This window comes from Lissotriton helveticus, chromosome 4_1 (assembly GCF_964261635.1).
Source record: "Lissotriton helveticus chromosome 4_1, aLisHel1.1, whole genome shotgun sequence".
In the NCBI taxonomy this organism is placed as follows: Eukaryota; Metazoa; Chordata; class Amphibia; order Caudata; family Salamandridae; genus Lissotriton; species Lissotriton helveticus.
The window spans coordinates 1,692,463,746-1,692,483,300 of NC_136063.1; the positions used below are offsets into that span (position 1 = coordinate 1,692,463,746).

Below are 19,555 nucleotides of genomic sequence, written 5' to 3' on the forward strand. Positions count from 1 at the left end.
TGCACTTTGGAATACAGGGTCTCACTTGCTCAAGAGCCTTGCACAAGTGACTTTCCTCCCGTTGTGGAAAGCAGCTATAAAGGGACCTTGCGAAAATGATATTTGGAGCTATACTGCGTGATGCTAGGCAAACTGTGAGTCAGAAAGCAACTTCATTTTGAGAAGCCCGCGACCTACGGGAAGGAAAAGTTTTCAAGGGCAGAAGAAGGACTTTTCCCTGACCGGGAATCGAACCCGGGCCGCGGCGGTGAGAGCGCCGAATCCTAACCACTAGACCACCAGGGAGCCCAGTGCCATGCAGCAAAAGTTCATACACTGCTTTCCGAATGACAAAGCTCATGGGGGCTGAAAGCTTATTTTTCTCTACAGCACATATGAATCAGAAATTGAAAAAATCCTCATAATGCCACCCGACTGTCTGTCACTTCCAAGCACAGGCCATCCTCTCCCCCTTGCTACTGAACCGATGAATTCCTGTACAATCGGGATCCACGGGAAAACACAAGAGGGACACCTAGTGGCTGCTGATGGCGCACAGACAGCTGGAACACTTTCTCAACCCTGTCTCGTTATTCAGCTTGCTGGAAGAATACATTGCTCTTAAGCGATTCAAGAGTGCAAGGGAGAAGAGTGCTCCAAAGTAGATGTATGCATCACAGCAGGGGTTTCCAGCAATTTACCTTTCTGGTGAGCTGGTACTGCACTTTACACACACATAGAGCACCAGACTGGGTAGAGGAGTGCGTGCGCATAAAGGTGGCTGAGGGCAATGGGAGCAAAACAACCTGGGGCACAGGGGACCCAGTCCCTTTCCTCCTCTTTCGTTCATGGGTAGGGGTACCTTTTTAAGGACCTTCGTTTAAAAAAAGCTACTGGGACAAAACACTCAAATCTATGCTTTAGAGGTATCTTCCCTGACCGGGAATCGAACCCGGGCCGCGGCGGTGAAAGCGCCGAATCCTAGCCACTAGACCACCAGGGAGGAGATGCTCTTGTGTGCTTGCCTTGCTCACCTCCTTATTGTGACTAAGCTAACTCCAATATAAAAATTGCCCGTAAAGTCCGAGTGGGAGAAAGTTAGGTGTCACACAGTGTGTTTGTCATAAGCATTTACCTTTAGCCTCCTGCAAAAGCCTTTTAACTCCGCAAACAGCTCTTGCTGGACAGCCGGTGCTGCAGCAGCCAGCAGAAAAAGGGAGTTGAGTAAAGCTGGGCCTTGGGTCTCACCAGGGTGGCCGAGTGGTTAAGGCGTTGGACTTAAGATCCAATGGACGTTTGTCCGCATGGGTTCGAGCCCCATTCCTGGTATGGGTTTTCAGCTGCTTTGTAAGAAAGTGCAGATGCTTTTGAAAAGCATTTTCCTGCGCCCTTCCACTGCCCCTCTCCAACAGTCCCCATTCAAGTCTCAGCTGTGGGGTCTGCTGCTATTCTGCTACCAGCATGGATGCTTCCCAAAGCAATGCAGTGCCATCTACGCAGATCCCCTGCTTAGAGAAATACACCTCCTATATCTTTTCCCACTGAAGGGAGCAGGAGGAAGTACTTGCTTCCTGGGGAACATGGGTCTGCCCCTGGAAGTTTTTAACCCGGCTCTTGCAGATTTCTCCCCTTTTTTGATTTCACCTACAAGCTCTCCCTTGCCAGAGGAGCAGGATCTGCTGATGCAGGCCCGGCTGGCTCAAACGTGCAAAGGCTTTTCCCCAAACCTCTGGGGGAAAATTGAGGAGAGTTCCCTCCTCTCGCCTTCCGAACGGGCTTCCAAACGGGCAATGCCCTGACGGGTCCCCCACAACCCGTCCTGCCCACAGCCACACCCCTGTATAAGAGGGTGACCCATGTCCCTCACCCTCCATGTTCGAACGGAAGGCACCGTCTGTCCTGAGGGGTGTACCAGACAGGCATCTCTCCAGCCAGGCAGACCCCTGCAGCACCCGTTAAGCTCCAAAGCCTATACATTCCCAAGATGCCACAGGTCAGTATGCAAATCAGACTGCCCTGGCCACACCCTCCCTGTGGCTGGCGTCTGCTTTTTTCCGTACGTGCAGCTCAGTTTTTTCTTACCCAGATCCAGACTTCCATTTTAGCAAAAAGGTGGGTTGCAATGGGTCCAGGATGCCATTTGGAAACAAAGCCTGCAGGCCTGTCAAAGGAGACTTCCTGCCGCACGCCATGTGGTCAGAAGCCTACAAAAGGAATTGCACTTTGGAATACAGGGTCTCACTTGCTCAAGAGCCTTGCACAAGTGACTTTCCTCCCGTTGTGAAAAGCAGCTATAAAGGGACCTTGCGAAAATGATATTTGGAGCTATACTGCGTGATGCTAGGCAAACTGTGAGTCAGAAAGCAACTTCATTTTGAGAAGCCCGCGACCTACGGGAAGGAAAAGTTTTCAAGGGCAGAAGAAGGACTTTTCCCTGACCGGGAATCGAACCCGGGCCGCGGCGGTGAGAGCGCCGAATCCTAACCACTAGACCACCAGGGAGCCCAGTGCCATGCAGCAAAAGTTCATACACTGCTTTCCGAATGACAAAGCTCATGGGGGCTGAAAGCTTATTTTTCTCTACAGCACATATGAATCAGAAATTGAAAAAATCCTCATAATGCCACCCGACTGTCTGTCACTTCCAAGCACAGGCCATCCTCTCCCCCTTGCTACTGAACCGATGAATTCCTGTACAATCGGGATCCACGGGAAACCACAAGAGGGACACCTAGTGGCTGCTGATGGCGCACAGACAGCTGGAACACTTTCTCAACCCTGTCTCGTTATTCAGCTTGCTGGAAGAATACATTGCTCTTAAGCGATTCAAGAGTGCAAGGGAGAAGAGTGCTCCAAAGTAGATGTATGCATCACAGCAGGGGTTTCCAGCAATTTACCTTTCTGGTGAGCTGGTACTGCACTTTACACACACATAGAGCACCAGACTGGGTAGAGGAGTGCGTGCGCATAAAGGTGGCTGAGGGCAATGGGAGCAAAACAACCTGGGGCACAGGGGACCCAGTCCCTTTCCTCCTCTTTCGTTCATGGGTAGGGGTACCTTTTTAAGGACCTTCGTTTAAAAAAAGCTACTGGGACAAAACACTCAAATCTATGCTTTAGAGGTATCTTCCCTGACCGGGAATCGAACCCGGGCCGCGGCGGTGAAAGCGCCGAATCCTAGCCACTAGACCACCAGGGAGGAGATGCTCTTGTGTGCTTGCCTTGCTCACCTCCTTATTGTGACTAAGCTAACTCCAATATAAAAATTGCCCGTAAAGTCCGAGTGGGAGAAAGTTAGGTGTCACACAGTGTGTTTGTCATAAGCATTTACCTTTAGCCTCCTGCAAAAGCCTTTTAACTCCGCAAACAGCTCTTGCTGGACAGCCGGTGCTGCAGCAGCCAGCAGAAAAAGGGAGTTGAGTAAAGCTGGGCCTTGGGTCTCACCAGGGTGGCCGAGTGGTTAAGGCGTTGGACTTAAGATCCAATGGACGTTTGTCCGCATAGGTTCGAGCCCCATTCCTGGTATGGGTTTTCAGCTGCTTTGTAAGAAAGTGCAGATGCTTTTGAAAAGCATTTTCCTGCGCCCTTCCACTGCCCCTCTCCAACAGTCCCCATTCAAGTCTCAGCTGTGGGGTCTGCTGCTATTCTGCTACCAGCATGGATGCTTCCCAAAGCAATGCAGTGCCATCTACGCAGATCCCCTGCTTAGAGAAATACACCTCCTATATCTTTTCCCACTGAAGGGAGCAGGAGGAAGTACTTGCTTCCTGGGGAACATGGGTCTGCCCCTGGAAGTTTTTAACCCGGCTCTTGCAGATTTCTCCCCTTTTTTGATTTCACCTACAAGCTCTCCCTTGCCAGAGGAGCAGGATCTGCTGATGCAGGCCCGGCTGGCTCAAACGTGCAAAGGCTTTTCCCCAAACCTCTGGGGGAAAATTGAGGAGAGTTCCCTGCCCCCGCCTCCTCTCGCCTTCCGAACGGGCTTCCAAACGGGCAATGCCCTGACGGGTCCCCCACAACCCGTCCTGCCCACAGCCACACCCCTGTATAAGAGGGTGACCCATGTCCCTCACCCTCCATGTTCGAACGGAAGGCACCGTCTGTCCTGAGGGGTGTACCAGACAGGCATCTCTCCAGCCAGGCAGACCCCTGCAGCACCCGTTAAGCTCCAAAGCCTATACATTCCCAAGATGCCACAGGTCAGTATGCAAATCAGACAGCCCTGGCCACACCCTCCCTGTGGCTGGCCTCTGCTTTTTTCCGTACATGCAGCTCAGTTTTTTCTTACCCAGATCCAGACTTCCATTTTAGCAAAAAGGTGGGTTGCAATGGGTCCAGGATGCCATTTGGAAAAAAAACTGCAGGCCTGTCAAAGGAGACTTCCTGCCGCACGCCATGTGGTCAGAAGCCTACAAAAGGAATTGCACTTTGGAATACAGGGTCTCACTTGCTCAAGAGCCTTACACAAGTGACTTTCCTCCCGCTGTGGAAAGCAGCTATAAAGGGACCTTGCGAAAATGATATTTGGAGCTATACTGCGTGATGCTAGGGAAACTGTGAGTCAGAAAGCAACTTCATTTTGAGAAGCCCGCGACCTACGGGAAGGAAAAGTTTTGAAGGGAAGAAGAAGGACTTTTCCCTGACCGGGAATCGAACCCGGGCCGCGGCGGTGAGAGCGCCGAATCCTAACCACTAGACCACCAGGGAGCCCAGTGCCATGCAGCAAAAGTTCATACACTGCTTTCCGAATGACAAAGCTCATGGGGGCTGAAAGCTTATTTTTCTCTACAGCACATATGAATCAGAAATTGAAAAAATCCTCATAATGCCACCCGACTGTCTGTCCCTTCCAAGCACAGGCCATCCTCTCCCCCTTGCTACTGAACCGATGAATTCCTGTACAATCGGGATCCACGGGAAAACACAAGAGGGACACCTAGTGGCTGCTGATGGCGCACAGACAGCTGGAACACTTTCTCAACCCTGTCTCGTTATTCAGCTTGCTGGAAGAATACATTGCTCTTAAGCGATTCAAGAGTGCAAGGGAGAAGAGTGCTCCAAAGTAGATGTATGCATCACAGCAGGGGTTTCCAGCAATTTACCTTTCTGGTGAGCTGGTACTGCACTTTACACACACATAGAGCACCAGACTGGGTGGAGGAGTGCGTGCGCATAAAGGTGGCTGAGGGCAATGGGAGCAAAACAACCTGGGGCACAGTGGACCCAGTCCCTTTCCTCCTCTTTCGTTCATGGGTAGGGGTACCTTTTTAAGGACCTTCGTTTAAAAAAAGCTACTGGGACAAAACACTCAAATCTATGCTTTAGAGGTATCTTCCCTGACCGGGAATCGAACCCGGGCCGCGGCGGTGAAAGCGCCGAATCCTAGCCACTAGACCACCAGGGAGGAGATGCTCTTGTGTGCTTGCCTTGCTCACCTCCTTATTGTGACTAAGCTAACTCCAATATAAAAATTGCCCGTAAAGTCCGAGTGGGAGAAAGTTAGGTGTCACACAGTGTGTTTGTCATAAGCATTTACCTTTAGCCTCCTGCAAAAGCCTTTTAACTCCGCAAACAGCTCTTGCTGGACAGCCGGTGCTGCAGCAGCCAGCAGAAAAAGGGAGTTGAGTAAAGCTGGGCCTTGGGTCTCACCAGGGTGGCCGAGTGGTTAAGGCGTTGGACTTAAGATCCAATGGACGTTTGTCCGCATGGGTTCGAGCCCCATTCCTGGTATGGGTTTTCAGCTGCTTTGTAAGAAAGTGCAGATGCTTTTGAAAAGCATTTTCCTGCGCCCTTCCACTGCCCCTCTCCAACAGTCCCCATTCAAGTCTCAGCTGTGGGGTCTGCTGCTATTCTGCTACCAGCATGGATGCTTCCCAAAGCAATGCAGTGCCATCTACGCAGATCCCCTGCTTAGAGAAATACACCTCCTATATCTTTTCCCACTGAAGGGAGCAGGAGGAAGTACTTGCTTCCTGGGGAACATGGGTCTGCCCCTGGAATTTTTTAACCCGGCTCTTGCAGATTTCTCCCCTTTTTTGATTTCACCTACAAGCTCTCCCTTGCCAGAGGAGCAGGATCTGCTGATGCAGGCCCGGCTGGCTCAAACGTGCAAAGGCTTTTCCCCAAACCTCTGGGGGAAAATTGAGGAGAGTTCCCTCCTCTCGCCTTCCGAACGGGCAATGCCCTGACGGGTCCCCCACAACCCGTCCTGCCCACAGCCACACCCCTGTATAAGAGGGTGACCCATGTCCCTCACCCTCCATGTTCGAACGGAAGGCACCGTCTGTCCTGAGGGGTGTACCAGACAGGCATCTCTCCAGCCAGGCAGACCCCTGCAGCACCCGTTAAGCTCCAAAGCCTATACATTCCCAAGATGCCACAGGTCAGTATGCAAATCAGACTGCCCTGGCCACACCCTCCCTGTGGCTGGCGTCTGCTTTTTTCCGTACGTGCAGCTCAGTTTTTTCTTACCCAGATCCAGACTTCCATTTTAGCAAAAAGGTGGGTTGCAATGGGTCCAGGATGCCATTTGGAAACAAAGCCTGCAGGCCTGTCAAAGGAGACTTCCTGCCGCACGCCATGTGGTCAGAAGCCTACAAAAGGAATTGCACTTTGGAATACAGGGTCTCACTTGCTCAAGAGCCTTGCACAAGTGACTTTCCTCCCGTTGTGGAAAGCAGCTATAAAGGGACCTTGCGAAAATGATATTTGGAGCTATACTGCGTGATGCTAGGCAAACTGTGAGTCAGAAAGCAACTTCATTTTGAGAAGCCCGCGACCTACGGGAAGGAAAAGTTTTCAAGGGCAGAAGAAGGACTTTTCCCTGACCGGGAATCGAACCCGGGCCGCGGCGGTGAGAGCGCCGAATCCTAACCACTAGACCACCAGGGAGCCCAGTGCCATGCAGCAAAAGTTCATACACTGCTTTCCGAATGACAAAGCTCATGGGGGCTGAAAGCTTATTTTTCTCTACAGCACATATGAATCAGAAATTGAAAAAATCCTCATAATGCCACCCGACTGTCTGTCACTTCCAAGCACAGGCCATCCTCTCCCCCTTGCTACTGAACCGATGAATTCCTGTACAATCGGGATCCACGGGAAAACACAAGAGGGACACCTAGTGGCTGCTGATGGCGCACAGACAGCTGGAACACTTTCTCAACCCTGTCTCGTTATTCAGCTTGCTGGAAGAATACATTGCTCTTAAGCGATTCAAGAGTGCAAGGGAGAAGAGTGCTCCAAAGTAGATGTATGCATCACAGCAGGGGTTTCCAGCAATTTACCTTTCTGGTGAGCTGGTACTGCACTTTACACACACATAGAGCACCAGACTTGGTAGAGGAGTGCGTGCGCATAAAGGTGGCTGAGGGCAATGGGAGCAAAACAACCTGGGGCACAGGGGACCCAGTCCCTTTCCTCCTCTTTCGTTCATGGGTAGGGGTACCTTTTTAAGGACCTTCGTTTAAAAAAAGCTACTGGGACAAAACACTCAAATCTATGCTTTAGAGGTATCTTCCCTGACCGGGAATCGAACCCGGGCCGCGGCGGTGAAAGCGCCGAATCCTAGCCACTAGACCACCAGGGAGGAGATGCTCTTGTGTGCTTGCCTTGCTCACCTCCTTATTGTGACTAAGCTAACTCCAATATAAAAATTGCCCGTAAAGTCCGAGTGGGAGAAAGTTAGGTGTCACACAGTGTGTTTGTCATAAGCATTTACCTTTAGCCTCCTGCAAAAGCCTTTTAACTCCGCAAACAGCTCTTGCTGGACAGCCGGTGCTGCAGCAGCCAGCAGAAAAAGGGAGTTGAGTAAAGCTGGGCCTTGGGTCTCACCAGGGTGGCCGAGTGGTTAAGGCGTTGGACTTAAGATCCAATGGACGTTTGTCCGCATGGGTTCGAGCCCCATTCCTGGTATGGGTTTTCAGCTGCTTTGTAAGAAAGTGCAGATGCTTTTGAAAAGCATTTTCCTGCGCCCTTCCACTGCCCCTCTCCAACAGTCCCCATTCAAGTCTCAGCTGTGGGGTCTGCTGCTATTCTGCTACCAGCATGGATGCTTCCCAAAGCAATGCAGTGCCATCTACGCAGATCCCCTGCTTAGAGAAATACACCTCCTATATCTTTTCCCACTGAAGGGAGCAGGAGGAAGTACTTGCTTCCTGGGGAACATGGATCTGCCCCTGGAAGTTTTTAACCCGGCTCTTGCAGATTTCTCCCCTTTTTTGATTTCACCTACAAGCTCTCCCTTGCCAGAGGAGCAGGATCTGCTGATGCAGGCCCGGCTGGCTCAAACGTGCAAAGGCTTTTCCCCAAACCTCTGGGGGAAAATTGAGGAGAGTTCCCTCCTCTCGCCTTCCGAACGGGCTTCCAAACGGGCAATGCCCTGACGGGTCCCCCACAACCCGTCCTGCCCACAGCCACACCCCTGTATAAGAGGGTGACCCATGTCCCTCACCCTCCATGTTCGAACGGAAGGCACCGTCTGTCCTGAGGGGTGTACCAGACAGGCATCTCTCCAGCCAGGCAGACCCCTGCAGCACCCGTTAAGCTCCAAAGCCTATACATTCCCAAGATGCCACAGGTCAGTATGCAAATCAGACTGCCCTGGCCACACCCTCCCTGTGGCTGGCGTCTGCTTTTTTCCGTACGTGCAGCTCAGTTTTTTCTTACCCAGATCCAGACTTCCATTTTAGCAAAAAGGTGGGTTGCAATGGGTCCAGGATGCCATTTGGAAACAAAGCCTGCAGGCCTGTCAAAGGAGACTTCCTGCCGCACGCCATGTGGTCAGAAGCCTACAAAAGGAATTGCACTTTGGAATACAGGGTCTCACTTGCTCAAGAGCCTTGCACAAGTGACTTTCCTCCCGTTGTGGAAAGCAGCTATAAAGGGACCTTGCGAAAATGATATTTGGAGCTATACTGCGTGATGCTAGGCAAACTGTGAGTCAGAAAGCAACTTCATTTTGAGAAGCCCGCGACCTACGGGAAGGAAAAGTTTTCAAGGGCAGAAGAAGGACTTTTCCCTGACCGGGAATCGAACCCGGGCCGCGGCGGTGAGAGCGCCGAATCCTAACCACTAGACCACCAGGGAGCCCAGTGCCATGCAGCAAAAGTTCATACACTGCTTTCCGAATGACAAAGCTCATGGGGGCTGAAAGCTTATTTTTCTCTACAGCACATATGAATCAGAAATTGAAAAAATCCTCATAATGCCACCCGACTGTCTGTCACTTCCAAGCACAGGCCATCCTCTCCCCCTTGCTACTGAACCGATGAATTCCTGTACAATCGGGATCCACGGGAAAACACAAGAGGGACACCTAGTGGCTGCTGATGGCGCACAGACAGCTGGAACACTTTCTCAACCCTGTCTCGTTATTCAGCTTGCTGGAAGAATACATTGCTCTTAAGCGATTCAAGAGTGCAAGGGAGAAGAGTGCTCCAAAGTAGATGTATGCATCACAGCAGGGGTTTCCAGCAATTTACCTTTCTGGTGAGCTGGTACTGCACTTTACACACACATAGAGCACCAGACTGGGTAGAGGAGTGCGTGCGCATAAAGGTGGCTGAGGGCAATGGGAGCAAAACAACCTGGGGCACAGGGGACCCAGTCCCTTTCCTCCTCTTTCGTTCATGGGTAGGGGTACCTTTTTAAGGACCTTCGTTTAAAAAAAGCTACTGGGACAAAACACTCAAATCTATGCTTTAGAGGTATCTTCCCTGACCGGGAATCGAACCCGGGCCGCGGCGGTGAAAGCGCCGAATCCTAGCCACTAGACCACCAGGGAGGAGATGCTCTTGTGTGCTTGCCTTGCTCACCTCCTTATTGTGACTAAGCTAACTCCAATATAAAAATTGCCCGTAAAGTCCGAGTGGGAGAAAGTTAGGTGTCACACAGTGTGTTTGTCATAAGCATTTACCTTTAGCCTCCTGCAAAAGCCTTTTAACTCCGCAAACAGCTCTTGCTGGACAGCCGGTGCTGCAGCAGCCAGCAGAAAAAGGGAGTTGAGTAAAGCTGGGCCTTGGGTCTCACCAGGGTGGCCGAGTGGTTAAGGCGTTGGACTTAAGATCCAATGGACGTTTGTCCGCATGGGTTCGAGCCCCATTCCTGGTATGGGTTTTCAGCTGCTTTGTAAGAAAGTGCAGATGCTTTTGAAAAGCATTTTCCTGCGCCCTTCCACTGCCCCTCTCCAACAGTCCCCATTCAAGTCTCAGCTGTGGGGTCTGCTGCTATTCTGCTACCAGCATGGATGCTTCCCAAAGCAATGCAGTGCCATCTACGCAGATCCCCTGCTTAGAGAAATACACCTCCTATATCTTTTCCCACTGAAGGGAGCAGGAGGAAGTACTTGCTTCCTGGGGAACATGGGTCTGCCCCTGGAAGTTTTTAACCCGGCTCTTGCAGATTTCTCCCCTTTTTTGATTTCACCTACAAGCTCTCCCTTGCCAGAGGAGCAGGATCTGCTGATGCAGGCCCGGCTGGCTCAAACGTGCAAAGGCTTTTCCCCAAACCTCTGGGGGAAAATTGAGGAGAGTTCCCTCCTCTCGCCTTCCGAACGGGCTTCCAAACGGGCAATGCCCTGACGGGTCCCCCACAACCCGTCCTGCCCACAGCCACACCCCTGTATAAGAGGGTGACCCATGTCCCTCACCCTCCATGTTCGAACGGAAGGCACCGTCTGTCCTGAGGGGTGTACCAGACAGGCATCTCTCCAGCCAGGCAGACCCCTGCAGCACCCGTTAAGCTCCAAAGCCTATACATTCCCAAGATGCCACAGGTCAGTATGCAAATCAGACTGCCCTGGCCACACCCTCCCTGTGGCTGGCGTCTGCTTTTTTCCGTACGTGCAGCTCAGTTTTTTCTTACCCAGATCCAGACTTCCATTTTAGCAAAAAGGTGGGTTGCAATGGGTCCAGGATGCCATTTGGAAACAAAGCCTGCAGGCCTGTCAAAGGAGACTTCCTGCCGCACGCCATGTGGTCAGAAGCCTACAAAAGGAATTGCACTTTGGAATACAGGGTCTCACTTGCTCAAGAGCCTTGCACAAGTGACTTTCCTCCCGTTGTGGAAAGCAGCTATAAAGGGACCTCGCGAAAATGATATTTGGAGCTATACTGCGTGATGCTAGGCAAACTGTGAGTCAGAAAGCAACTTCATTTTGAGAAGCCCGCGACCTACGGGAAGGAAAAGTTTTCAAGGGCAGAAGAAGGACTTTTCCCTGACCGGGAATCGAACCCGGGCCGCGGCGGTGAGAGCGCCGAATCCTAACCACTAGACCACCAGGGAGCCCAGTGCCATGCAGCAAAAGTTCATACACTGCTTTCCGAATGACAAAGCTCATGGGGGCTGAAAGCTTATTTTTCTCTACAGCACATATGAATCAGAAATTGAAAAAATCCTCATAATGCCACCCGACTGTCTGTCACTTCCAAGCACAGGCCATCCTCTCCCCCTTGCTACTGAACCGATGAATTCCTGTACAATCGGGATCCACGGGAAAACACAAGAGGGACACCTAGTGGCTGCTGATGGCGCACAGACAGCTGGAACACTTTCTCAACCCTGTCTCGTTATTCAGCTTGCTGGAAGAATACATTGCTCTTAAGCGATTCAAGAGTGCAAGGGAGAAGAGTGCTCCAAAGTAGATGTATGCATCACAGCAGGGGTTTCCAGCAATTTACCTTTCTGGTGAGCTGGTACTGCACTTTACACACACATAGAGCACCAGACTGGGTAGAGGAGTGCGTGCGCATAAAGGTGGCTGAGGGCAATGGGAGCAAAACAACCTGGGGCACAGGGGACCCAGTCCCTTTCCTCCTCTTTCGTTCATGGGTAGGGGTACCTTTTTAAGGACCTTCGTTTAAAAAAAGCTACTGGGACAAAACACTCAAATCTATGCTTTAGAGGTATCTTCCCTGACCGGGAATCGAACCCGGGCCGCGGCGGTGAAAGCGCCGAATCCTAGCCACTAGACCACCAGGGAGGAGATGCTCTTGTGTGCTTGCCTTGCTCACCTCCTTATTGTGACTAAGCTAACTCCAATATAAAAATTGCCCGTAAAGTCCGAGTGGGAGAAAGTTAGGTGTCACACAGTGTGTTTGTCATAAGCATTTACCTTTAGCCTCCTGCAAAAGCCTTTTAACTCCGCAAACAGCTCTTGCTGGACAGCCGGTGCTGCAGCAGCCAGCAGAAAAAGGGAGTTGAGTAAAGCTGGGCCTTGGGTCTCACCAGGGTGGCCGAGTGGTTAAGGCGTTGGACTTAAGATCCAATGGACGTTTGTCCGCATAGGTTCGAGCCCCATTCCTGGTATGGGTTTTCAGCTGCTTTGTAAGAAAGTGCAGATGCTTTTGAAAAGCATTTTCCTGCGCCCTTCCACTGCCCCTCTCCAACAGTCCCCATTCAAGTCTCAGCTGTGGGGTCTGCTGCTATTCTGCTACCAGCATGGATGCTTCCCAAAGCAATGCAGTGCCATCTACGCAGATCCCCTGCTTAGAGAAATACACCTCCTATATCTTTTCCCACTGAAGGGAGCAGGAGGAAGTACTTGCTTCCTGGGGAACATGGGTCTGCCCCTGGAAGTTTTTAACCCGGCTCTTGCAGATTTCTCCCCTTTTTTGATTTCACCTACAAGCTCTCCCTTGCCAGAGGAGCAGGATCTGCTGATGCAGGCCCGGCTGGCTCAAACGTGCAAAGGCTTTTCCCCAAACCTCTGGGGGAAAATTGAGGAGAGTTCCCTGCCCCCGCCTCCTCTGGCCTTCCGAACGGGCTTCCAAACGGGCAATGCCCTGACGGGTCCCCCACAACCCGTCCTGCCCACAGCCACACCCCTGTATAAGAGGGTGACCCATGTCCCTCACCCTCCATGTTCGAACGGAAGGCACCGTCTGTCCTGAGGGGTGTACCAGACAGGCATCTCTCCAGCCAGGCAGACCCCTGCAGCACCCGTTAAGCTCCAAAGCCTATACATTCCCAAGATGCCACAGGTCAGTATGCAAATCAGACAGCCCTGGCCACACCCTCCCTGTGGCTGGCCTCTGCTTTTTTCCGTACATGCAGCTCAGTTTTTTCTTACCCAGATCCAGACTTCCATTTTAGCAAAAAGGTGGGTTGCAATGGGTCCAGGATGCCATTTGGAAAAAAAACTGCAGGCCTGTCAAAGGAGACTTCCTGCCGCACGCCATGTGGTCAGAAGCCTACAAAAGGAATTGCACTTTGGAATACAGGGTCTCACTTGCTCAAGAGCCTTACACAAGTGACTTTCCTCCCGCTGTGGAAAGCAGCTATAAAGGGACCTTGCGAAAATGATATTTGGAGCTATACTGCGTGATGCTAGGGAAACTGTGAGTCAGAAAGCAACTTCATTTTGAGAAGCCCGCGACCTACGGGAAGGAAAAGTTTTGAAGGGAAGAAGAAGGACTTTTCCCTGACCGGGAATCGAACCCGGGCCGCGGCGGTGAGAGCGCCGAATCCTAACCACTAGACCACCAGGGAGCCCAGTGCCATGCAGCAAAAGTTCATACACTGCTTTCCGAATGACAAAGCTCATGGGGGCTGAAAGCTTATTTTTCTCTACAGCACATATGAATCAGAAATTGAAAAAATCCTCATAATGCCACCCGACTGTCTGTCCCTTCCAAGCACAGGCCATCCTCTCCCCCTTGCTACTGAACCGATGAATTCCTGTACAATCGGGATCCACGGGAAAACACAAGAGGGACACCTAGTGGCTGCTGATGGCGCACAGACAGCTGGAACACTTTCTCAACCCTGTCTCGTTATTCAGCTTGCTGGAAGAATACATTGCTCTTAAGCGATTCAAGAGTGCAAGGGAGAAGAGTGCTCCAAAGTAGATGTATGCATCACAGCAGGGGTTTCCAGCAATTTACCTTTCTGGTGAGCTGGTACTGCACTTTACACACACATAGAGCACCAGACTGGGTGGAGGAGTGCGTGCGCATAAAGGTGGCTGAGGGCAATGGGAGCAAAACAACCTGGGGCACAGTGGACCCAGTCCCTTTCCTCCTCTTTCGTTCATGGGTAGGGGTACCTTTTTAAGGACCTTCGTTTAAAAAAAGCTACTGGGACAAAACACTCAAATCTATGCTTTAGAGGTATCTTCCCTGACCGGGAATCGAACCCGGGCCGCGGCGGTGAAAGCGCCGAATCCTAGCCACTAGACCACCAGGGAGGAGATGCTCTTGTGTGCTTGCCTTGCTCACCTCCTTATTGTGACTAAGCTAACTCCAATATAAAAATTGCCCGTAAAGTCCGAGTGGGAGAAAGTTAGGTGTCACACAGTGTGTTTGTCATAAGCATTTACCTTTAGCCTCCTGCAAAAGCCTTTTAACTCCGCAAACAGCTCTTGCTGGACAGCCGGTGCTGCAGCAGCCAGCAGAAAAAGGGAGTTGAGTAAAGCTGGGCCTTGGGTCTCACCAGGGTGGCCGAGTGGTTAAGGCGTTGGACTTAAGATCCAATGGACGTTTGTCCGCATGGGTTCGAGCCCCATTCCTGGTATGGGTTTTCAGCTGCTTTGTAAGAAAGTGCAGATGCTTTTGAAAAGCATTTTCCTGCGCCCTTCCACTGCCCCTCTCCAACAGTCCCCATTCAAGTCTCAGCTGTGGGGTCTGCTGCTATTCTGCTACCAGCATGGATGCTTCCCAAAGCAATGCAGTGCCATCTACGCAGATCCCCTGCTTAGAGAAATACACCTCCTATATCTTTTCCCACTGAAGGGAGCAGGAGGAAGTACTTGCTTCCTGGGGAACATGGGTCTGCCCCTGGAATTTTTTAACCCGGCTCTTGCAGATTTCTCCCCTTTTTTGATTTCACCTACAAGCTCTCCCTTGCCAGAGGAGCAGGATCTGCTGATGCAGGCCCGGCTGGCTCAAACGTGCAAAGGCTTTTCCCCAAACCTCTGGGGGAAAATTGAGGAGAGTTCCCTCCTCTCGCCTTCCGAACGGGCAATGCCCTGACGGGTCCCCCACAACCCGTCCTGCCCACAGCCACACCCCTGTATAAGAGGGTGACCCATGTCCCTCACCCTCCATGTTCGAACGGAAGGCACCGTCTGTCCTGAGGGGTGTACCAGACAGGCATCTCTCCAGCCAGGCAGACCCCTGCAGCACCCGTTAAGCTCCAAAGCCTATACATTCCCAAGATGCCACAGGTCAGTATGCAAATCAGACTGCCCTGGCCACACCCTCCCTGTGGCTGGCGTCTGCTTTTTTCCGTACGTGCAGCTCAGTTTTTTCTTACCCAGATCCAGACTTCCATTTTAGCAAAAAGGTGGGTTGCAATGGGTCCAGGATGCCATTTGGAAACAAAGCCTGCAGGCCTGTCAAAGGAGACTTCCTGCCGCACGCCATGTGGTCAGAAGCCTACAAAAGGAATTGCACTTTGGAATACAGGGTCTCACTTGCTCAAGAGCCTTGCACAAGTGACTTTCCTCCCGTTGTGGAAAGCAGCTATAAAGGGACCTTGCGAAAATGATATTTGGAGCTATACTGCGTGATGCTAGGCAAACTGTGAGTCAGAAAGCAACTTCATTTTGAGAAGCCCGCGACCTACGGGAAGGAAAAGTTTTCAAGGGCAGAAGAAGGACTTTTCCCTGACCGGGAATCGAACCCGGGCCGCGGCGGTGAGAGCGCCGAATCCTAACCACTAGACCACCAGGGAGCCCAGTGCCATGCAGCAAAAGTTCATACACTGCTTTCCGAATGACAAAGCTCATGGGGGCTGAAAGCTTATTTTTCTCTACAGCACATATGAATCAGAAATTGAAAAAATCCTCATAATGCCACCCGACTGTCTGTCACTTCCAAGCACAGGCCATCCTCTCCCCCTTGCTACTGAACCGATGAATTCCTGTACAATCGGGATCCACGGGAAAACACAAGAGGGACACCTAGTGGCTGCTGATGGCGCACAGACAGCTGGAACACTTTCTCAACCCTGTCTCGTTATTCAGCTTGCTGGAAGAATACATTGCTCTTAAGCGATTCAAGAGTGCAAGGGAGAAGAGTGCTCCAAAGTAGATGTATGCATCACAGCAGGGGTTTCCAGCAATTTACCTTTCTGGTGAGCTGGTACTGCACTTTACACACACATAGAGCACCAGACTGGGTAGAGGAGTGCGTGCGCATAAAGGTGGCTGAGGGCAATGGGAGCAAAACAACCTGGGGCACAGGGGACCCAGTCCCTTTCCTCCTCTTTCGTTCATGGGTAGGGGTACCTTTTTAAGGACCTTCGTTTAAAAAAAGCTACTGGGACAAAACACTCAAATCTATGCTTTAGAGGTATCTTCCCTGACCGGGAATCGAACCCGGGCCGCGGCGGTGAAAGCGCCGAATCCTAGCCACTAGACCACCAGGGAGGAGATGCTCTTGTGTGCTTGCCTTGCTCACCTCCTTATTGTGACTAAGCTAACTCCAATATAAAAATTGCCCGTAAAGTCCGAGTGGGAGAAAGTTAGGTGTCACACAGTGTGTTTGTCATAAGCATTTACCTTTAGCCTCCTGCAAAAGCCTTTTAACTCCGCAAACAGCTCTTGCTGGACAGCCGGTGCTGCAGCAGCCAGCAGAAAAAGGGAGTTGAGTAAAGCTGGGCCTTGGGTCTCACCAGGGTGGCCGAGTGGTTAAGGCGTTGGACTTAAGATCCAATGGACGTTTGTCCGCATGGGTTCGAGCCCCATTCCTGGTATGGGTTTTCAGCTGCTTTGTAAGAAAGTGCAGATGCTTTTGAAAAGCATTTTCCTGCGCCCTTCCACTGCCCCTCTCCAACAGTCCCCATTCAAGTCTCAGCTGTGGGGTCTGCTGCTATTCTGCTACCAGCATGGATGCTTCCCAAAGCAATGCAGTGCCATCTACGCAGATCCCCTGCTTAGAGAAATACACCTCCTATATCTTTTCCCACTGAAGGGAGCAGGAGGAAGTACTTGCTTCCTGGGGAACATGGATCTGCCCCTGGAAGTTTTTAACCCGGCTCTTGCAGATTTCTCCCCTTTTTTGATTTCACCTACAAGCTCTCCCTTGCCAGAGGAGCAGGATCTGCTGATGCAGGCCCGGCTGGCTCAAACGTGCAAAGGCTTTTCCCCAAACCTCTGGGGGAAAATTGAGGAGAGTTCCCTCCTCTCGCCTTCCGAACGGGCTTCCAAACGGGCAATGCCCTGACGGGTCCCCCACAACCCGTCCTGCCCACAGCCACACCCCTGTATAAGAGGGTGACCCATGTCCCTCACCCTCCATGTTCGAACGGAAGGCACCGTCTGTCCTGAGGGGTGTACCAGACAGGCATCTCTCCAGCCAGGCAGACCCCTGCAGCACCCGTTAAGCTCCAAAGCCTATACATTCCCAAGATGCCACAGGTCAGTATGCAAATCAGACTGCCCTGGCCACACCCTCCCTGTGGCTGGCGTCTGCTTTTTTCCGTACGTGCAGCTCAGTTTTTTCTTACCCAGATCCAGACTTCCATTTTAGCAAAAAGGTGGGTTGCAATGGGTCCAGGATGCCATTTGGAAACAAAGCCTGCAGGCCTGTCAAAGGAGACTTCCTGCCGCACGCCATGTGGTCAGAAGCCTACAAAAGGAATTGCACTTTGGAATACAGGGTCTCACTTGCTCAAGAGCCTTGCACAAGTGACTTTCCTCCCGTTGTGGAAAGCAGCTATAAAGGGACCTTGCGAAAATGATATTTGGAGCTATACTGCGTGATGCTAGGCAAACTGTGAGTCAGAAAGCAACTTCATTTTGAGAAGCCCGCGACCTACGGGAAGGAAAAGTTTTCAAGGGCAGAAGAAGGACTTTTCCCTGACCGGGAATCGAACCCGGGCCGCGGCGGTGAGAGCGCCGAATCCTAACCACTAGACCACCAGGGAGCCCAGTGCCATGCAGCAAAAGTTCATACACTGCTTTCCGAATGACAAAGCTCATGGGGGCTGAAAGCTTATTTTTCTCTACAGCACATATGAATCAGAAATTGAAAAAATCCTCATAATGCCACCCGACTGTCTGTCACTTCCAAGCACAGGCCATCCTCTCCCCCTTGCTACTGAACCGATGAATTCCTGTACAATCGGGATCCACGGGAAAACACAAGAGGGACACCTAGTGGCTGCTGATGGCGCACAGACAGCTGGAACACTTTCTCAACCCTGTCTCGTTATTCAGCTTGCTGGAAGAATACATTGCTCTTAAGCGATTCAAGAGTGCAAGGGAGAAGAGTGCTCCAAAGTAGATGTATGCATCACAGCAGGGGTTTCCAGCAATTTACCTTTCTGGTGAGCTGGTACTGCACTTTACACACACATAGAGCACCAGACTGGGTAGAGGAGTGCGTGCGCATAAAGGTGGCTGAGGGCAATGGGAGCAAAACAACCTGGGGCACAGGGGACCCAGTCCCTTTCCTCCTCTTTCGTTCATGGGTAGGGGTACCTTTTTAAGGACCTTCGTTTAAAAAAAGCTACTGGGACAAAACACTCAAATCTATGCTTTAGAGGTATCTTCCCTGACCGGGAATCGAACCCGGGCCGCGGCGGTGAAAGCGCCGAATCCTAGCCACTAGACCACCAGGGAGGAGATGCTCTTGTGTGCTTGCCTTGCTCACCTCCTTATTGTGACTAAGCTAACTCCAATATAAAAATTGCCCGTAAAGTCCGAGTGGGAGAAAGTTAGGTGTCACACAGTGTGTTTGTCATAAGCATTTACCTTTAGCCTCCTGCAAAAGCCTTTTAACTCCGCAAACAGCTCTTGCTGGACAGCCGGTGCTGCAGCAGCCAGCAGAAAAAGGGAGTTGAGTAAAGCTGGGCCTTGGGTCTCACCAGGGTGGCCGAGTGGTTAAGGCGTTGGACTTAAGATCCAATGGACGTTTGTCCGCATGGGTTCGAGCCCCATTCCTGGTATGGGTTTTCAGCTGCTTTGTAAGAAAGTGCAGATGCTTTTGAAAAGCATTTTCCTGCGCCCTTCCACTGCCCCTCTCCAACAGTCCCCATTCAAGTCTCAGCTGTGGGGTCTGCTGCTATTCTGCTACCAGCATGGATGCTTCCCAAAGCAATGCAGTGCCATCTACGCAGATCCCCTGCTTAGAGAAATACACCTCCTATATCTTTTCCCACTGAAGGGAGCAGGAGGAAGTACTTGCTTCCTGGGGAACATGGGTCTGCCCCTGGAAGTTTTTAACCCGGCTCTTGCAGATTTCTCCCCTTTTTTGATTTCACCTACAAGCTCTCCCTTGCCAGAGGAGCAGGATCTGCTGATGCAGGCCCGGCTGGCTCAAACGTGCAAAGGCTTTTCCCCAAACCTCTGGGGGAAAATTGAGGAGAGTTCCCTCCTCTCGCCTTCCGAACGGGCTTCCAAACGGGCAATGCCCTGACGGGTCCCCCACAACCCGTCCTGCCCACAGCCACACCCCTGTATAAGAGGGTGACCCATGTCCCTCACCCTCCATGTTCGAACGGAAGGCACCGTCTGTCCTGAGGGGTGTACCAGACAGGCATCTCTCCAGCCAGGCAGACCCCTGCAGCACCCGTTAAGCTCCAAAGCCTATACATTCCCAAGATGCCACAGGTCAGTATGCAAATCAGACTG

General features: G+C 51.6%; 27 non-coding genes across 27 annotated transcripts; 9 read left to right on the plus strand and 18 right to left on the minus strand.

Moving 5' to 3' along the window:
• Positions 1 to 213: 213 nt before the first annotated feature.
• On the minus strand, positions 214 to 285 carry TRNAE-CUC (transfer RNA glutamic acid (anticodon CUC)). Its single transcript has one exon. It is a non-coding gene; the product is annotated as a tRNA-Glu (tRNA).
• Positions 286 to 910: 625 nt separating this feature from the next.
• On the minus strand, positions 911 to 982 carry TRNAE-UUC (transfer RNA glutamic acid (anticodon UUC)). The gene has a single exon. It is a non-coding gene; the product is annotated as a tRNA-Glu (tRNA).
• A 243-nt stretch (positions 983 to 1,225) lies between these two features.
• TRNAL-UAA (transfer RNA leucine (anticodon UAA)) lies at positions 1,226 to 1,308 on the plus strand. The gene has a single exon. It is a non-coding gene; the product is annotated as a tRNA-Leu (tRNA).
• Positions 1,309 to 2,409: 1,101 nt separating this feature from the next.
• On the minus strand, positions 2,410 to 2,481 carry TRNAE-CUC (transfer RNA glutamic acid (anticodon CUC)). The gene has a single exon. It is a non-coding gene; the product is annotated as a tRNA-Glu (tRNA).
• Positions 2,482 to 3,106: 625 nt separating this feature from the next.
• Positions 3,107 to 3,178, minus strand: TRNAE-UUC (transfer RNA glutamic acid (anticodon UUC)). The gene has a single exon. It is a non-coding gene; the product is annotated as a tRNA-Glu (tRNA).
• A 243-nt stretch (positions 3,179 to 3,421) lies between these two features.
• Positions 3,422 to 3,504, plus strand: TRNAL-UAA (transfer RNA leucine (anticodon UAA)). The gene has a single exon. It is a non-coding gene; the product is annotated as a tRNA-Leu (tRNA).
• A 1,110-nt stretch (positions 3,505 to 4,614) lies between these two features.
• TRNAE-CUC (transfer RNA glutamic acid (anticodon CUC)) lies at positions 4,615 to 4,686 on the minus strand. Its single transcript has one exon. It is a non-coding gene; the product is annotated as a tRNA-Glu (tRNA).
• A 625-nt stretch (positions 4,687 to 5,311) lies between these two features.
• Positions 5,312 to 5,383, minus strand: TRNAE-UUC (transfer RNA glutamic acid (anticodon UUC)). Its single transcript has one exon. It is a non-coding gene; the product is annotated as a tRNA-Glu (tRNA).
• A 243-nt stretch (positions 5,384 to 5,626) lies between these two features.
• Positions 5,627 to 5,709, plus strand: TRNAL-UAA (transfer RNA leucine (anticodon UAA)). The gene has a single exon. It is a non-coding gene; the product is annotated as a tRNA-Leu (tRNA).
• Positions 5,710 to 6,798: 1,089 nt separating this feature from the next.
• TRNAE-CUC (transfer RNA glutamic acid (anticodon CUC)) lies at positions 6,799 to 6,870 on the minus strand. Its single transcript has one exon. It is a non-coding gene; the product is annotated as a tRNA-Glu (tRNA).
• A 625-nt stretch (positions 6,871 to 7,495) lies between these two features.
• TRNAE-UUC (transfer RNA glutamic acid (anticodon UUC)) lies at positions 7,496 to 7,567 on the minus strand. Its single transcript has one exon. It is a non-coding gene; the product is annotated as a tRNA-Glu (tRNA).
• A 243-nt stretch (positions 7,568 to 7,810) lies between these two features.
• Positions 7,811 to 7,893, plus strand: TRNAL-UAA (transfer RNA leucine (anticodon UAA)). The gene has a single exon. It is a non-coding gene; the product is annotated as a tRNA-Leu (tRNA).
• A 1,101-nt stretch (positions 7,894 to 8,994) lies between these two features.
• TRNAE-CUC (transfer RNA glutamic acid (anticodon CUC)) lies at positions 8,995 to 9,066 on the minus strand. Its single transcript has one exon. It is a non-coding gene; the product is annotated as a tRNA-Glu (tRNA).
• A 625-nt stretch (positions 9,067 to 9,691) lies between these two features.
• Positions 9,692 to 9,763, minus strand: TRNAE-UUC (transfer RNA glutamic acid (anticodon UUC)). The gene has a single exon. It is a non-coding gene; the product is annotated as a tRNA-Glu (tRNA).
• Positions 9,764 to 10,006: 243 nt separating this feature from the next.
• TRNAL-UAA (transfer RNA leucine (anticodon UAA)) lies at positions 10,007 to 10,089 on the plus strand. Its single transcript has one exon. It is a non-coding gene; the product is annotated as a tRNA-Leu (tRNA).
• Positions 10,090 to 11,190: 1,101 nt separating this feature from the next.
• Positions 11,191 to 11,262, minus strand: TRNAE-CUC (transfer RNA glutamic acid (anticodon CUC)). Its single transcript has one exon. It is a non-coding gene; the product is annotated as a tRNA-Glu (tRNA).
• A 625-nt stretch (positions 11,263 to 11,887) lies between these two features.
• On the minus strand, positions 11,888 to 11,959 carry TRNAE-UUC (transfer RNA glutamic acid (anticodon UUC)). The gene has a single exon. It is a non-coding gene; the product is annotated as a tRNA-Glu (tRNA).
• A 243-nt stretch (positions 11,960 to 12,202) lies between these two features.
• TRNAL-UAA (transfer RNA leucine (anticodon UAA)) lies at positions 12,203 to 12,285 on the plus strand. The gene has a single exon. It is a non-coding gene; the product is annotated as a tRNA-Leu (tRNA).
• A 1,110-nt stretch (positions 12,286 to 13,395) lies between these two features.
• On the minus strand, positions 13,396 to 13,467 carry TRNAE-CUC (transfer RNA glutamic acid (anticodon CUC)). Its single transcript has one exon. It is a non-coding gene; the product is annotated as a tRNA-Glu (tRNA).
• A 625-nt stretch (positions 13,468 to 14,092) lies between these two features.
• TRNAE-UUC (transfer RNA glutamic acid (anticodon UUC)) lies at positions 14,093 to 14,164 on the minus strand. Its single transcript has one exon. It is a non-coding gene; the product is annotated as a tRNA-Glu (tRNA).
• A 243-nt stretch (positions 14,165 to 14,407) lies between these two features.
• Positions 14,408 to 14,490, plus strand: TRNAL-UAA (transfer RNA leucine (anticodon UAA)). The gene has a single exon. It is a non-coding gene; the product is annotated as a tRNA-Leu (tRNA).
• A 1,089-nt stretch (positions 14,491 to 15,579) lies between these two features.
• Positions 15,580 to 15,651, minus strand: TRNAE-CUC (transfer RNA glutamic acid (anticodon CUC)). Its single transcript has one exon. It is a non-coding gene; the product is annotated as a tRNA-Glu (tRNA).
• Positions 15,652 to 16,276: 625 nt separating this feature from the next.
• TRNAE-UUC (transfer RNA glutamic acid (anticodon UUC)) lies at positions 16,277 to 16,348 on the minus strand. Its single transcript has one exon. It is a non-coding gene; the product is annotated as a tRNA-Glu (tRNA).
• A 243-nt stretch (positions 16,349 to 16,591) lies between these two features.
• On the plus strand, positions 16,592 to 16,674 carry TRNAL-UAA (transfer RNA leucine (anticodon UAA)). Its single transcript has one exon. It is a non-coding gene; the product is annotated as a tRNA-Leu (tRNA).
• Positions 16,675 to 17,775: 1,101 nt separating this feature from the next.
• TRNAE-CUC (transfer RNA glutamic acid (anticodon CUC)) lies at positions 17,776 to 17,847 on the minus strand. Its single transcript has one exon. It is a non-coding gene; the product is annotated as a tRNA-Glu (tRNA).
• A 625-nt stretch (positions 17,848 to 18,472) lies between these two features.
• TRNAE-UUC (transfer RNA glutamic acid (anticodon UUC)) lies at positions 18,473 to 18,544 on the minus strand. The gene has a single exon. It is a non-coding gene; the product is annotated as a tRNA-Glu (tRNA).
• A 243-nt stretch (positions 18,545 to 18,787) lies between these two features.
• TRNAL-UAA (transfer RNA leucine (anticodon UAA)) lies at positions 18,788 to 18,870 on the plus strand. Its single transcript has one exon. It is a non-coding gene; the product is annotated as a tRNA-Leu (tRNA).
• Positions 18,871 to 19,555: the final 685 nt, after the last annotated feature.